Source organism: Saccopteryx leptura, chromosome 6, assembly GCF_036850995.1.
Source record: "Saccopteryx leptura isolate mSacLep1 chromosome 6, mSacLep1_pri_phased_curated, whole genome shotgun sequence".
Classification (NCBI taxonomy): Eukaryota; Metazoa; Chordata; class Mammalia; order Chiroptera; family Emballonuridae; genus Saccopteryx; species Saccopteryx leptura.
Window position 1 is genome coordinate 90,800,331 of NC_089508.1, and position 16,753 is coordinate 90,817,083.

Here is a 16,753-nt window from a genome sequence, read left to right on the forward strand (position 1 = left end):
GTGCGCACCCTGGACCCCGACTTCTGAAGGGCCCACAAAACCCCAACTTCATACTTTTTTCTAATGTCACAATGCTTGGTTTCATATGTGCAATTTTAACATTAATAGTACATAATATTTTTTATTTATTTAAAAATTTGGTTAATATGTATTTTTATTTTCCCTTTCTTTTTTTTCTTAAGGGGCCCAATATTTTATTCTGCACCAGGGGCCTCAACCAACCTTAATCTACCTCTGCATGTGCTGCAGGCACTCAGAGTCACCAAACTCTCAGCTTGAGGCAGAACTAGACACATCAGTGCAGGAAATCCGTGCCACATGCCACTCTCCAGCCTGCTGTGGGTATTCGTGGCCTTCACCTCTCTGGTAGGGATGGTTCCAAACATGGGTAGGATTGTTCAGGGTGACAGGACGGCACATGGGTGTGTGGTACTTTACATGGACTTGAGGAGGAAGGAAGGAGTGGGGCACAGCAAGCAGGTTATGATTTCAATTTGGTTTGTTCATGAATCCTAAATTCGTCTAATTCTTAGAATATTTTATTCAGGGCTTTAGGAAATTAGCCTAGAGGTTCTAGATTGCCTCTTCCTTTGTGCTTGTTAATTAGCAGAAGAAAAAGAATGTACTCTCCCAAATTAGCCCTTTCTCCATGTCAGCAAAATGGCCACTATTCATTCTTTCCCCAATCACCTGATCTCCCTCCTCTGTAATCCTTTTAGCTCTGTTCTACTTCTAATCAATAAAAGCTAAGGGAGAAGGAGATTCAGAAGGTCCTCTTTGCCTCCCTTGGCAGGATTCCCCCTTTTCCTCTTGACGTAAGTTTGTGTCTTGAGTAGGTTTCTTCCATGTGACACTGGTAGTTCCCAGCGGGCTGGAGCACTACAAAAAAAAGTAGCTTCTCTTTCTGCAGTGCCCAGAAAACTCTTATCTGAATTGAAACAGAATAAAACTGTGCCCTTGAGAAGCTTTTTAATCCTAATAGTTTAATTTTTTTTTTTTGGCAGAGAACATATCGGGAACCACAGTAAACTCTACTTTATCTGCAATATGGAGCTAGTTACCATCTAGAATTTCACTATAGTGGAAAACATATGAGCACCATGATCCACACAGTTGATGAAGCCAAACCCATCTCCTATGACAGCAAGTACAGCCATTTCTTTGGCTTCATCAGTGAACTTAAATCAATGATAGAACTTCTATGTTGGTTGTTTGTTCAAATTTATCAAATCAGTCTGTTGAAATATTAAACCTAGTATGCTCGCCTTTTGGATTTTATACCTTTATCTCCCCCCAAAAAAAAGTTCTTTAGGAATCACAAAGTCAACTAAGATGTGTCCTGGCATTAAGTCATTCTGGTTTTTACTGAGTACATTTCAGATAACTTTGGTTATAGTTCTTCAAAATGTTCACTGCTGATATCTTCAAAAATGACTGTTCCCTGAGGCAGTAGTCTGATATCTGTTTCAATTTCCTTACCATTTCTGTCCTTGATTATGAGTTCCACATCATCCTCTGGTTGTAAGGCTCCGTAAATTCACTTTAGTGAAAAAATATTTCTTTTACAACATCACTTCTTTCAAAAAATCCAAACACTTTCTTCATGCACAAACTGCTCCTGACAGTAGGCTTGTTTATTTTTCAACAACATAACATTTTGAGGATTTATAGCACTAAAATGTTTGTTGTTATCGATTAGAAAGTTTATCTCTGGGTTCCAGCTGAACATTCCTCCACATCTTCAGTAAGTCAGATAAAACACTTTCTGTCCTTTCATTTGCTCTTCAGGGAGGGTTTCTGCTTTCATCTTTACCAGTTTAACAGCCCTGGGTTTCCCGGGCCACTGGTCAGATATTACTTCTAATACAACATCATCTCCTAGTTTTAAGCCCTGCAGGTTCTCATAATACTATAAGCAGTGGAGGAAAAGTCTAGCTTGACATTCTGAAGACTGAGTGAATCCATAAGACATTATCGGTTTTTCAGTAACCCCAGTTTCACACAGTGCTGCTGAAGTGCCAATGGGGTATCCATGTGTCAATTGTTGTGGAGACGTGTGGATCAAAGCTCATCTTGCAGTGATAATCAAATATTGTGCTGTCAGTAATATTTGCTGATTCTTCTTTTTTGACACATGTTTCAAAGGATGAAAGTTGCTATTGTTAATTAAAAAGATGTTAAAGAAAACGGCCTATCAAGCTAATAAAGACTAGCTGCTGCAGCAGGCAGTCTTACAGTACAGCTCTGAAGAAAGCAATGACTACCAGCAGTGCAGGGAAGTGCTCTTCCAAAGCTTTGAGTAGGCACAGACTTCTTGTTTCAGATCAAGTGTTGTGTACTCCTCTTTGGTCTTGTTGGATGTTTCGAGCTTTGTCCCTTGCTTGATCTAAACTTAAAAGAGCAGTTTTAGGTGGTAAAGTCTGCTCTGTTATACTTTATACTTAACAGGACAGTGCCTCCTCATAACCAAGAACTCAGCACCCCCTCTCCAGTGCCGCCATAAGCAGCATAGCTCGGTACATAGTGTTTAGTTTGTGAAATCATATGGAATTTGTTTTTATCTGTTTGACCTATTTTACTCAGCATTATACCCTCTAGGCCCATCCATATTGTTGCAAATGGCAAGATTTTCATTCTTTATGGCTGATTAATATTTTGTTTTTTGTATGTCCCACTTCCTTATCTACTTGTCTACCAATGCACATTCAGTTTGCTTCCATATCTTGGCTATTTTAAATAATGCTACAATATACATAGAGATGTCTTTTTGAATTAGTGTTTTGGGTTTCTTCAAATAATACTTAGAGGTAGAATTGCTGGGTCATTCTCTGTATTTTAGTACAGCCTTTATTTTCAAATCTATTTTGCCTGATATAAGTATTGCTGCCCTTAATTTTAGTTTTATTTGTTATAGCTTCATCAATAATATGCTGTTATTGTGTGTATGTTTACGTGTGTGTGTAAGATGTGGCACAGAATCAACTCCCAATAAATATTTGTTAAATGAATGAAGTATAATTACTAACACATTTACTCCCATATCTTGATACTCTGATTTTTCCCACCTTAAGTTTAAAAGTCTGTTGTTTGTTAAATTTTGCTATAAATCTAATCCTATATTTATTCAGGTGGAGGCCTGTGTTCAAAATTTATTCCATAATATTGGAAGATTCTATTTAGAATTTAAGGAGTAGCTCAACGTAATTTCTCTCACTAAATTCACGAACAATGATTCATCTACTAATTTAGAAAACAGATAATTCTTGAATGCCTAATCTCTACCAACCTTCTTATAACACTGAAGAATATAAGCTTTTGAATCAATTTTTAAATAAGAGAAGATTAGAGAGAAAAGGATTTTCAAGAGAAGCCAACAACTAATAATCAGTGTGAATATCACTGAAATAAAGCAATAAACAATTATAACCTTCCTGGGAGTGGTATAGGACCAGAAAACAATAATGAGTAAAGAGGTATTAAAATAAACATTATCAATTTCAAATATGAGGAAAGCGTCTTTCAAAAGATTGCTGGCTGATTCCTGGCTTAGTTTTGGTTATACAGTTCATTTATTCAGTCACAAGAGGGGGTTGTTTCATCTGCAAACAACACTTTTTTTTTCTTTTTCTGGGAGCAGGGCAGATAAGCTTATGTTTTCCATTGACATTCAATGGAAAGCAGAAAAAACAACATGCTTTCATCTTCTTTAGACAATTTGTATTTCATAATCTCTTGCTGAGTGTGTGTGGTCAAGGATTCAGGGACTCTTAGCCCAATAGCCTAAGTCCTTTCTATGAACCTTCCTAAAAAACTTCCTCTCTTTTCCTTTCCTGATCATCCCTTACCTTGCCTATTTTTTTAAAAAAAATTATTTATTTTAGAGATGGAGGGGAGAGAGAGAGAAAGAGAAAGAGAGAAGAGGGGGAGAAGCAGAAAGCATTAACTTTCATATGTGCCTTGACCAGGCAAGCCCCAGGTTTCAAATCTATGATCTCAGTGCTCCAGGTTGACGCTTTATTCACTGTGTCACCACAGGCCAGGCACCTTACCTATTCTTTATACTAATTTTTCTTCCCTCCCTATCTTTTCTACCATTGCTACTTCATCCAAATTTTTTACATTCTCTCTGTCTTTTCTTTCTGCCTCAGTGTCCTTGGTGCACAGGACACATAACATGGTCATTGGGAAAGTGAGTATTAAGGACATTTGTCTAAGAAGAATGAGAGTGAGCACCATTTGTGTCATCAGGTACTATAACAAGATGCATTGAAAAGCATTTACCTAGGCAATAGTAGATGCTTGATTCCAGGGAACTTTATAGAAAATCTGAACTCCAAAAGGTTTAGCTTTTAGCCTCAATGTTATTACTTTTTCTTGTCCTCATGAGCACATCATTGACTAATTTTAAATTTCACATGCATTTTCTGAAATGTAAATGAAAATTTTATCTTCTCAAACACAGAGCTCAGTACAGTTTTCTGGAATTAAATGATACTTTACCCAAACTCCAGGGAGCATCAGCCAATTTTTTTGGTACATTGAGGAAGAAATGATGAAAGAAAGGTTCTGGATAGATGTAAACTTGTGGTTGATTTTCCTTATTTACAGCCAAACTTTAAACCTCACAAATAATTTTAGTGGGCACCCTGTGTATTTTATTGTCTGGTTGACATTCTCATCCCCTCCTTGTGGATATGAATAAACAGAGGAGGAAGACCTAGAGAAGGAACTGCTCTGTCATTGGCTGACAAGATCCTGGCAACAATACTGTGGTAGCTGCACTTGTCGTAAGTCTTTACTAGTAGCTTTTTCTTCCATTCTCTGAAATCTATTTAAGACTAGGATCTGACACAAAGACTGAGCTCTGGGCCCATGATCCTAATTTGTTCTTGAAGTATGAAGCTGGTGACTGGAGTAACTGTGTTTCTCTTATTGGGTAAGTGTTCTGTGCTTATCAGAGGGATCTTAAAAGGTTATTTGTTCTCTATTTCCTTTCTATGCTATGGATAGAATGGGGAACTGATCCATCTAGAACACAAACTTCTATATAACAGACAAAATCATAATCATGATCCCAATAGATCCTTAGCAGTATTTAGAATGTAAGGAATCTCTGCATTTATTGAGCCACAGACCCATGGAATAGAGTCTATGGAGTCTACAATTTTTGGCACGTATCTTTGGTCTCTGTAACAAACACCAATGATATTTTTGCATTCCAGCAAGACATAAATAGAAACACTGTAGTATGGGGTAAGGCCAAAGAGCTATGGGAGTGTTCTGTCCTTTTTCTATAAAAGCTAATTTGACTTTCTTGACCAATTAGGGACTGTGATTGATGCTAAAATCACCCAGCCCAACTCCATGGATTATGCTGAAGGAAAAGATGTGAGCCTGCCTTGTAACCACTCTACCATCAGTACAAATGACTATATACATTGGTATCGGCAATATCCCAGTCAGAGGCCACAGTATATTATTCATGGCTTACGAAATAATGTGACTAACAACATGGCTTCTCTGAACATCGCAACAGACAGAAAGTCCAGTACCTTGATCCTGCCCCAGGTTACCCTGAGAGACTCCGCTGTGTACTACTGCGCTTTGAGAGACACAGTGGGACAGATGGGGCTGCACCTGTGTAATATCTCCCAGGCAAGGGAAGGTGGGGGAGGGAGCAGACATTGCAAGTGAATCTAGAGCCATCTGGGAGAGTCAGAGAGCAACAAGAGAGCAGGAAAATGAATGGAAGGAAATGAGGAGAATATGAATAAGGAAAAGAAGAAGGCAGTATAAAAAGAGAGAGGACAAGGAATATGTACTTCATTTGTTGATTTTACTGAGAAGTAGGAAGAACTAAGAATTATAATGTTAGCATAGCAATAGAGAGGTATTGAGAATTTGTCATGGCTGCTTCTCATCTCAACACAATATTTTTTTAAAAATTTTATTTATTTATTTATTTGTTTATCTATCTACCTATCTATCTATTAATTAATTAATTAATTAATTAATTAATTAATTTATTTTACAGAGACAGAGAGAGAGTCAGAGAGAGAGGGATAGATAGGGACAGTCAGACAGGAATGAAGAGAGATAAGAAGCATCAATCATCAGTTTTTCATTGCGACACCTTAGTTGTTCATTGATTGCTCTCTCATATGTGCCCTGACTGCGGGCCTTCAGCAGACCAAGTAACCCCTTGCTTGAGCCTGCGACCTTGGGTCCAAGCTGGTGAGCTTTGCTCAAACCAGATGAGCCTGCGCTCAAGCTGGTGACCTCAGGTTTTGAAACTGGTCTTCCACATCCCAGTCCGACGCTCTATCCACTGTGCCACCATCTGGTCAGGCTCAACACAATATTGATTTTAGTGTTTTAGCTTCAATAAAAACAGGGAAAAAAAATAAAAATAATTCTACTTTGCTCAAAGGTGTCTTTTATTTGAATCCAAAAGCAAATCCAAATTTGAAAGTGCATACTTATTATTGTCATTTCACTTACCAGAAACAAATTACTCTTTTAATGAGAGAAATCTGAAAAAAAATTTTTTTGTTGTTGTTGGTCTAGAACATGCAAATTTGTGTTAAAAAAGTTTTTAAAAAAGTGAGTATTAATTTTAAAAATTTGTCTATAGGTCCTGGATCTATAAAGAGTTTTCATTATTTTTTGATATTTCTTAAACAACACATAGATCTATCTCATCATATAAGACTCAGGCAGAGATCTGGTTGGAGATTTCAGTGGATAATGCATTGTCCCAGTGCTGACATCGTGGGTTTGATTCCTGGTCAGGGCATGTACAAGAAGCAGTCAGTGAATGCACAACTAAATGAAAAAGCTAAATGGAATGACAGGTTGATGCTCCTCTCTCTCAGTACCCTCCTGCCCAACTCAATGGAAAAGTAAATCAATGAATAAAAGACCCAGGCAGAACTAAAATAAAGGCACTGGTAATATCTCTATTTTACTATTGCTCCCAGTGTCTTTTTCAGAGTTTAAGGTTATTAAAAATATTATACCAGCTTATTTTTTAAATAAATCATTTCATGCAACTACAATCACATTTACACACATATATACACATATACACACAAATACAACTTGCTGTGTAAATTAGACTCATTTAAATTTTTTGTTACTTATCTTTTGTTTTTTACTTAGTAGTGTCCTGGAGATTGTTTTACAGTAGGAAAAAAAGTACAGAAGTCCACTTCATTCTTTTTTATGCCTACACAGCACTTTGAAACATTCTATCATTTAATTAATTGATTTCCTATTGATAGATATCTGTTTCTATTTCTCTGTGGTCATATAAAGCATTTTCTTATACATATTTGTAAATTAATTTTTGTATGTATGTGGAATTATCTATTTTAATAAGATTTTTGAAATTGAAATTGCTAAGTCAAAGAAAAGCACATTTAAAATTTTGGAGAAAATGACAATTTGCTTTTCATATAGTATAAACAATTATACTCTAACCTTCAGTGAGTGAGAAGGTTCATTTTACATTCTTGTAACAAATTGGGAACTGCTATATTTTTTAACAAACTAAATACAGTTTATCTTTTTGCACTTTCCTGATTCCTAGAGCTTTTGAATAATTTTCTCCATATACTAACAATCTGTCATTTGCTCTTGGTCAATGCTTATTCCTACTTTATAACCATTTTTCTATTAGGTCATTTCTTTTTTTATTTGTAGAAACTATTTCTATATATTGGAGAGTACTTTGCCTTTATATTTGTTTGAATACTTTATTCTAACATACTACCTTTTATTTTGTCTATTTTTCAATGAGGTTGTATTTTTTTTAACTTCAAAAGTGAGTGTTTTTTAAGAAAGTCCTAAATATATTATATCTTTTGATCTTTACTAGCATTTGATAAGGTAAAGAATTATTTTGATATTTGTATTACTTATTAGAAATCTAAGCCTCAAAGAGATTTTAAAACTTGCCAACATCACAGTCTTAATTTGTGTTAGCATCAAATTTTTTATTTACTTTTAAAACTGAGATTGTCAAGCTTCAAAATCCGAGCACATGTTGTTTAATATTGCCTTACTCAAAGCCATAGTATGAATAAAACCCTAAAATAATGAACCAAATGCAAAGTCAGTATAATGGATCATAACACCCACCCCCAGAAGGTGATACATATTTTAAAGCAAAATATCAAAATATCAGAGTAAAATTCCTGAGTTATGAGTTGAGAAAAGCAATGGTTCCTAATCCTATAAAGAGATTGTGCTAAACCCCTAAATATTGCAGCAGAAATATGTGCTGTTAATTGTAGAGAGATACTGAAACATCCTTAGCTCTTTATTAGCCATATAGTTTCTGAAGAATAACATATATGGATGAAATTAGTACATAAAGCAGAGAAAATAGGAAAGCAGAGTTCTGGCCCTTGATATGAATGGCATTCAAGATATTCTGGGATCTTCAAAAAAGCTGAGAAATTTGTTCTGGTACAAGGATGTATACATATTGATGAAAAACAAAAAGATCTTAAGAAAAAAACCAAGCAAACTGATAAAAACCTTGAGAACATTATACTGAGTGAAATAAGTAAATCAGAAAAAGCTAAGAACTATATGATTTTGGCCCTGGCCGGTTGGCTCAGTGGTAGAGCATTGGCCTGGCGTGCAGAAGTCCCGGGTTCGATTCCTGGCCAGGGCACATAGGAGAAGCGCCCATCTGCTTCTCCACCCCTCCCCCTCTCCTTCCTCTCTGTCTCTCTCTTCCCCTCCCGCAGCTGAGGCTCCATTGGAGCAAAGATGGCCGGGGCGCTGGGGATGGCTCCTTGGCCTCTGCCCCAGGCGCTAGAGTGGCTCTGGTCACAACAGAGCGATGCTCCGGAAGGGCAGAGCATCGCCCCCTGGTGGGCAGAGTGTTGCCCCCTGGTGGGCGAGCCGGGTGGATCCCGGTCGGGCGCATGCGGGAGTCTGTCTGACTGTCTCTCCCCATTTCCAGCTTCAGAAAAATACAAAAAAAAAAGAACTATATGATTTTAAACATAAGTGGGATATAAAACTGAGATTCATGGACATAGATAAAAGTGAAGTGGTTACCAATGGGAGAGGGAGAAGAAAGGGTGGGGAAGAAGGGAGTAAAAAGGGACAAATATATGATGATGGAAAATGATTTGACAGTTGTTTCTATTTCCTCCCTGTTTATGGGTCTGTTTAGGCTTTCTACCTCTTCATGACTCAATCTAGGAAGATTGTATTGTTCTAGGAATTTATCCATTTTTTCTAGATTGTTAAATTTGGTGGCATAGGCCCTGGCCGGTTGGCTCAGTGGTAGAGCATCGGCCTGGCGTGCGGGGGACCCGGATTCAGTTCCCGGCCAGGGCACATAGGAGAAGTGCCCATTTGCTTCTCCACCCCCCACTCCTTCCTCTCTGTCTCTCTCTTCCCCTCCTGCAGCCAAGGCTCCATTGGAGCAAAGATGGCCCGGGCACTGGGGATGGCTCCTTGGCCTCTGCCCCAGGCGCTAGAGTGGCTCTGGTCACGGCAGAGCAACGCCCCAGAGGGGCAGAGCATCGCCCCCTGGTGGGCAGAGCGTTGCCCCAGTGGGTGTGCTGGGTGGATCCCGGTCGGGCGCATGAGGGAGTCTGTCTGACTGTCTCTCCCCGTTTCCAGCTTCAGAAAAATACAAAAAAAAAAAAATTTGGTGGCATATAGTTTTTGATAGTATTCAACAATAATTTTTTTTTATATTTATGATATCTGTGATGATTTCTCCTCTTTCATTTTGGATTTTGTTAATATGAGTCCTTTCTCTTTTTTCCTTAGTGAGTCTTGCCACGGGTTTTTCAATTTTGGTGATCTTTTCAAAGAGCCAGTTCCTTGTTTTATTGATTTTTTCTATAGATTTTTTGTTCTCTATTTCATTTATTTTTGGTCTGATTTTTATTATTTCTTTTCTTCTGCTGGTTTTGAGTTGTCTTTGTTCTTCTTTTTCTAGTTTTTTAGGATGTGAAGTTAAGTTGTTTACTTGGGCTCTCTCTTGTTTGTTCATATAGGCCTGTAGTGATATGAACTTCCCTCTTATTCCTGCTTTTTCTGCATCCCAGAGATTCTGATATGTCATATTGTTATTTTTGTTTGTCTGAATATATATTTTGACCTCTGCTTTTATTTCTTCTTTAACCCACTCACTTTTTAGAAGTATGTTGTTTAATTTCCACATTTTAGTGGGTTTGTTTACTTCTTTTTTGCAGTTGACCTCTAGTTTTATAGCTTAATGGTCAGAAAATATCCTTGCTATAATTTCAATCTTTTTGAATTTGTTGATGTTAGTTTTGTGGCCCAACATACGGTCAATTCTTGAGAATGTTTCATGTATACTTGAAAATGTATACTCTGGAATTTTGGGGTAAAATGTCCTGTATATATCTATCATATCCAATTGTTCCAGTGTTTTGTTTATGGCCAATATTTCTTTATTGATTTTCTGTTTGGATGAACGATCTAGAGCCATCACTGGTGTATTGAGGTCTCCAAGTATAATTGTATTTTTGTCAGTTTTTATTTTTAGGTCAGTTAGTAGATGTCTTATATATTATGGTGCTTCTTGGTTTGGTGCATATATATTAGGAAGTGTTATGTCTTCTTGATTCAATGTCCCCTTTATCATTATGAAGTGACCATCTTTGTCTCTGATTACCTTTGCTGTCTTGTAGTCAGATATAAGTATGGTTACACCTGCTTTTCTTTGGATGTTATTTGCTTGGAGAATCATTTTCCAACCTTTCACTTTGAATTTGTTTTTATCCTAGAAACTTAGATGTGTTTCTTAAAGGCAGCATACAGTTGGATTTTCTTTTTTAATCCATTCTGCTACTTTGTGTCTTTTTATTGGTGAGTTCAATCTATTTACATTTAGTGTAATTGTTAACACTTGAGGGTTTCTGACTGCCATTTTATATATTGCATTCCGATAACTTTGTATCTCCCCAAAAATAAAAGTCCAGGGCCAGACGGCTATACTAGTGAATTCTATTAAACATTCAAAGAAGACCTGGTTCCTATTCTACTCAAAAAGTCTTCCAAAAAATTAAAGTAGAAGCAATACTTTCAAACACACTTTATGAAGCCAACATAACCCTCATATCAAAACCTGACAAGGACAATACAAAGAAAGAAAACTATAGACCAATATCTCTAATAAATACTGATGCTAAAATACTAAACAAAATACTAGCAAATCAAATACAACAATACAAAAAAAAATTCATCATGATCAAGTGGCATTCATCCCAGAATCACAAGAATGGTTCAACATACATAAAATATACATAATACACCATATCAACAAAACAAACAACAAAAACCATATGATCTTATCAATAGATGCAGAAAAGGCATTTGATAAAATACAACACAATTTTATGTTTAAAACACTCAACAAAATGGGTATAGAAGGAAAATATCTAAACATAATAAAGGCTATTTATGACAAACCATCAGCTAACATCATATTAAGTGGCATAAAACTGAGGACTATTCCTCTTAAATCAGGAATAAGACAAGGTTGTCCACTCTCTCCACTCTTATTCAACATAGTGTTGGAAGTTCTAGCCAGAGCAATTAGACAAGAGAATGAAATAAAAGGCATTTATATGGGGAAAGAAAAAGCAAAGGTTTCACTTTTTGCAGTTGATATGATCCTATGCATCAAAAACCCCAAAGACTCCACAAAAGGACTATTAGAACCAATAAACCAATGCAGTAAGATTATAGGGTACAAAATTAATATACAGAAGTCTATTGCCTTTCTATATGTCAACAATGAAACATCAGAAAACAAATTTAAGAAAATAATCCCTTTCATGGTTGTAACAAAAAAAATAAAATACCTAGGAATAAACATAACAAAGAATGTAAAGGACTTATATAATGAAAACTACAAAGCATTGTTAAGGGAAATCAAAAAAGATACAATGAAATGAAAAAATATTTCTTGTTCTTGAATAGGAAGAATAAATATAGTAAAAATGACCATATTACCCAAAGCAATATGCAAATTTAATGCAATTCTTATCAAAATTCCAATGTCATTTTTTAAAGAAATGGAACAAAAATCATCAGGTTTATATGAAACTATAAAAAACCCTGAATAGCCAATGTAATTCTAAGAAAAAAAAAAGCTGGGGACATTATAATACCTGACTTCAAATTATATTATAGAACCATGATAATTAAAACAGCATGGTATTGGCAGAAAAATAGACACTTGGACCAATGGAACAGAATAGAAAGCACAGAAATAGCCTGAACTGTGGTGGTACACTGGATAAAACGTCGACCTGGAAATGCTGAGGTCGCCGGTTCAAAACACTGGGCTTGCCTGGTCAAGGCACATATGGGAGTTGATGCTTCCAGCTCCTCCCCCCTTCTCTCTCTCTCTCTATCTCTCTCTCTCTCTCTCTCTCTTTCTCTCTCTCTCTCTCTGTCTCTCCCTCTCCTCTCTAAAATGAATAAATAAAAAATTAAAAAAAAAGAAAGCACAGAAATAAAACCACATATATATAGTCTAATAATTTTTGATAAAGGGGCCAACAACACACAATGAAGAAAAGAAAGCCTCTTCAATAAATGGTGCTGGGAAAACTGAAAAGCCACATGCAAAAGAATGAAACTCGACTACAGTTTGTCCTCTTGTACTAAAATTGATTCAAAATGGATCAAAGACTTGAAACAATATAAGACCTGAAACAATAAATTACATAGAAGAAAACATAGGTACTAAACTCATGGACCTTGCCCATAAAGAGCAGTTTATGAATTTGACTCCAAAGGCAAAAAAAGTGAAGGCAAAGATAAAAGAGTGGGACAACAGCAGACTAAGAAGCTTTTGCACAGCAAGAAAAACTGACAACAAAAGAAACAGATAACCAACTAAATGGGAGATGATATCTTCAAACAACAGCACAGATAAGGGCCTAATATACAAAACATACAAAGAACTCATAAAACTCAACAACAAACAAGCAAATCATCTAATAAAAAAATGGGAAGAAGACATGAACAGACACTTCTCCCAGGACGAAATACAAATGGCCAACAAATATATGAAAAGATGCTCATCTTCATTAGCTATTAGAGAAATGCAAATCAAAACTACAATTAGATACCACCTTACACTTGTTAGATTAGCTATTATAAAAAAGACAGGTAATAACAAGTGTTAGAGAGGCTGTGGAGAAAAAGGAACCCTCATTCACTGTTGATGAGAATGTAAAGTAGTATAGCCATTATAGAAGAAAGTATGGCGATTCCTTAAAAAACTAAAAATAGAACTACCATATGACCCAACAATCCCTCTACTGGGTATATAACCTCAAAACTCAAAAACATTGATATATAAAGACACATGCAGCCCCATGTTCATTGCAGCATTGTTCACAGTGGCCAAGACATGGAAACAACCAAAAAGCCCTTCAATAGATGATTGGATAAAGAAGATGTAGTACATGTATACTGTACTATGGAATACAGCCATAAGAAATGATGACATCGGATCATTTACAACAACATGGATGGATCTTGATAACATTATACTGAGTGAAATAAGTAAATCAGAAAAAACTAAGAACTGTATGATTCCAAAAATAGGTGGGACACAAAAATGAGATGCATGGACATGGATAAGAGTGTGGTAGTTACGGGAGGAACGAGGGGGGGAGGGTAGAGAGGGAGGGGGTGGGGGGAGGGGAGGGGCACAAAGAAAACCAAATAGAAGGTGATGGAAGACAAGACTTTGGGTCATGGGTATGCAACATAACCAAATGTCAAAATGACATGGAGATGTTTTTCTCTGAATTTCTAACGTCACCCTGTTAAAATTAATTGTCTAAATTAAAAAAAATGATTTGACTTTGAGTGGTGGCTATACATCATAATCAACAGTTCAAATGCTATAGAAATGTTTTCCTGAAACGTATGTACTTTTTTTTTCACTTAATAATTTTATTATTTTTTTTAATGGGGTGACATCAGTAAATCAGTATACATATATTCAAAGATAACATGTCCAGGTTATCTTGTCGTTCAATTATGTTGCATACCCATCACCCAAAGTCAGATTGCCCTCTGCCACCTTCTATCTAGTTTTCTTTGTGCTCCTCCCCCTCCCCTTTTCCTCTCCTTCTCCCCCCTCACCGGTAACCACCACACTCTTATCAATGTCTCTTAGTCTCACTTTTATGTCCCAACAATGTATGGAATAATGCAGTTTCTGGTTTTTTCTGATTTACTTATTTCACTCCTTATAATGTTATCAAGATTCCACCATTTTGCTGTAAATGATCCGATGTCATCATTTCTTATGGCTGAGTAGTATTCCATAGTGTATATGTGCCACATCTTCTTTATCCAGTCATCTATTGACGAGCTTTTTGGTTGTTTCCATGTCCTGGCCACTGTAAACAATGCTGCAATGAACATGGGGCTATATGTGTCTTTACGTGTCAATGTTTCTGAGTTTTTGGGGTATATACCCAGTAGAGGGATTGCTGGGTCATAACGTAGTTTTATTTTCAGTTTTTTGAGGAACCACCATACTTTCTTGCATAATGGTTTTACTACTTTACATTCCCACCAACAGTGTATGAGGGTTCCTTTTTCTCCACAGCCTCTCCAACATTTGCTATTACCTGTCTTGTTAATAATAGCTAATCTAACAGGTGTGAGGTGGTATCTCATTGCAGTTTTGATTTGCATTTCTCTAATAACAAATGAAGATGAACATCTTTTCATATATCTGTTGGCCATTTGTATTTCTTCCTGGGAGAAGTGTCTGTTCATATCCTCTTCCCATTTTTTATTGGATTGTTTGTTTGTTTGTTGTTGAGTTTTATGAGTTCTTTGTATATTTTGGATATTAGGCCCTTATCTGAGCTGTTGTTTGAAAATATCATTTCCTATTTCATTGGCTGTCTGTTTATTTTGTTATGAGTTTCTCTTGCTGAGCAAAAACTTCTTAGTCTGATGTAGTCCCATTCATTAATTTTTGCCTTCACTTCTCTTGCCATTGGAGTCAAATTCATAAAATGCTCTTTAAAACCCAGGTCCATGAGTTTAGTACCTATGTCTTCTTCTATGTACTTAATTGTTTCAGGTTTTATGTTTAGATCTTTGATCCATTTTGAGTTAATTTTAGTACAGGGGGACAAACTGTAGTCCAGTTTCATTCTTTTGCATGTGGCTTTCCAGTTTTCCCAACACCATTTACTGAAGAGGCTTTCTTTTCTCCATTGTGTGTTGTTGGCCCCTTTATCAAAAATTATTAGACTATATATATGTGGTTTTATTTCTGGGTTTTCTATTCTGTTCCATTGGTCTGAGTGTCTATTTTTCTGCCAATACCATGCTGTTTTGATTGTCGTGGCCCTATAATATAGTTTGAAGTCAGGTATTGTAATGCCCCCAGCTTCATTCTTTTTCTTTAGGATTGCTATGGCTATTCGGGGTTTTTTGTAGTTCCATATAAGTCTGATGATTTTTGCTCCATTTCTTTAAAAAATGTCATTGGAATTTTGATGGGAATTGCATTAAATTTGTATATTGCTTTGGGTAATATGGCCATCTTGATTATATTTATTCTTCCTAACCAAGAACAAGGAATATTCTTCCATCTCATTATATCTTTTTCGATTTCTCTTAACAATGGTTTATAGTTTTCATTATATAAGTCCTTTATATTCTTTGTTTTGTTTATTCCTAAGTATTTTATTTTTTTTTTTGTTGCAATCGTGAAGGGGATTATTCTTTTGAGTTTGTTCTCAAATGTTTCATTGTTGGCATATAGAAAGGTTATTGACTTCTGTATGTTAATTTTGTATCCTGTGACCTTACTGTATTGGCTTATTTTTTCTAGTAGTCTTTTTGTGGATTCTTTGGGGTTTTCGATGTATAGGACCATATCATCTGCAAAAAGTGGTACCTTTACTTCTTCTTTTCAGATATGGATGCCTTTTATTTCTTTGTCTTGTCTAATTGCTCTGGCTAGAACCTCTAGCACTACATTAAATAAGAGTGGAGAGAGTGGACAACCCTGTATTTTTCCTGATTTAAGGGGGAAAGCCTTCAGTTTTGTGCCATTTAATATGATATTAGCTGATGGTTTAATCATATATGGCCTTTATCATGTTGAGATATTTTCCTTCTATACCCATTTTGTTGAGAGTCTTAAACATAAAATTGTGTTGTATTTTATCAAAAGCCTTTTCTGCATCTATTGATAAGATCATGTGGTTTTTGTTCTTTGTTTTGTTGATATGGTGTATTACGTTAACCATTTTACATATGTTGAACCATCCTTGAGATTCTGGGATGAATCCTACTTGATCATAACGTATTATTTTTTTAATATGTTGTTGTATTCGATTTGCTAGTATTTTCTTTAGTATTTTAGCATCTGTATTCATTAGAGATATTGGTCTGTAGTTTTCTTTTTTTGTGACTTCTTTGCCTGGTTTTGGTATGAGGGTTATGTTGGCCTCATAAAATGTGTTTTGAAGTATTGCTTCTTCTTCAATTTTTTGGAAGACTTTCAGTAGAATAGAAACCAAGTCTTCTTTGAATATTTGATAAAATTCGCTGGTATAGCTGTCTGGGCCTGGACTTTTATTTTTGGGGAGGTTTTTTAATGGTTTTTTCTATTTCTTTTCTACTAAGATGTCTGTTTAGGCTTTCTTCTTCTTCTTGATTCAGTCTAGGAAGGTTGTATTGTTCTAGGAAT

General features: G+C 36.0%; 1 pseudogene; it reads right to left on the minus strand.

Annotated features, from left to right (window-relative positions):
* Positions 1–746: 746 nt before the first annotated feature.
* On the minus strand, positions 747–4,818 carry LOC136377126 (cold shock domain-containing protein E1 pseudogene; annotated as a pseudogene).
* Positions 4,819–16,753: the final 11,935 nt, after the last annotated feature.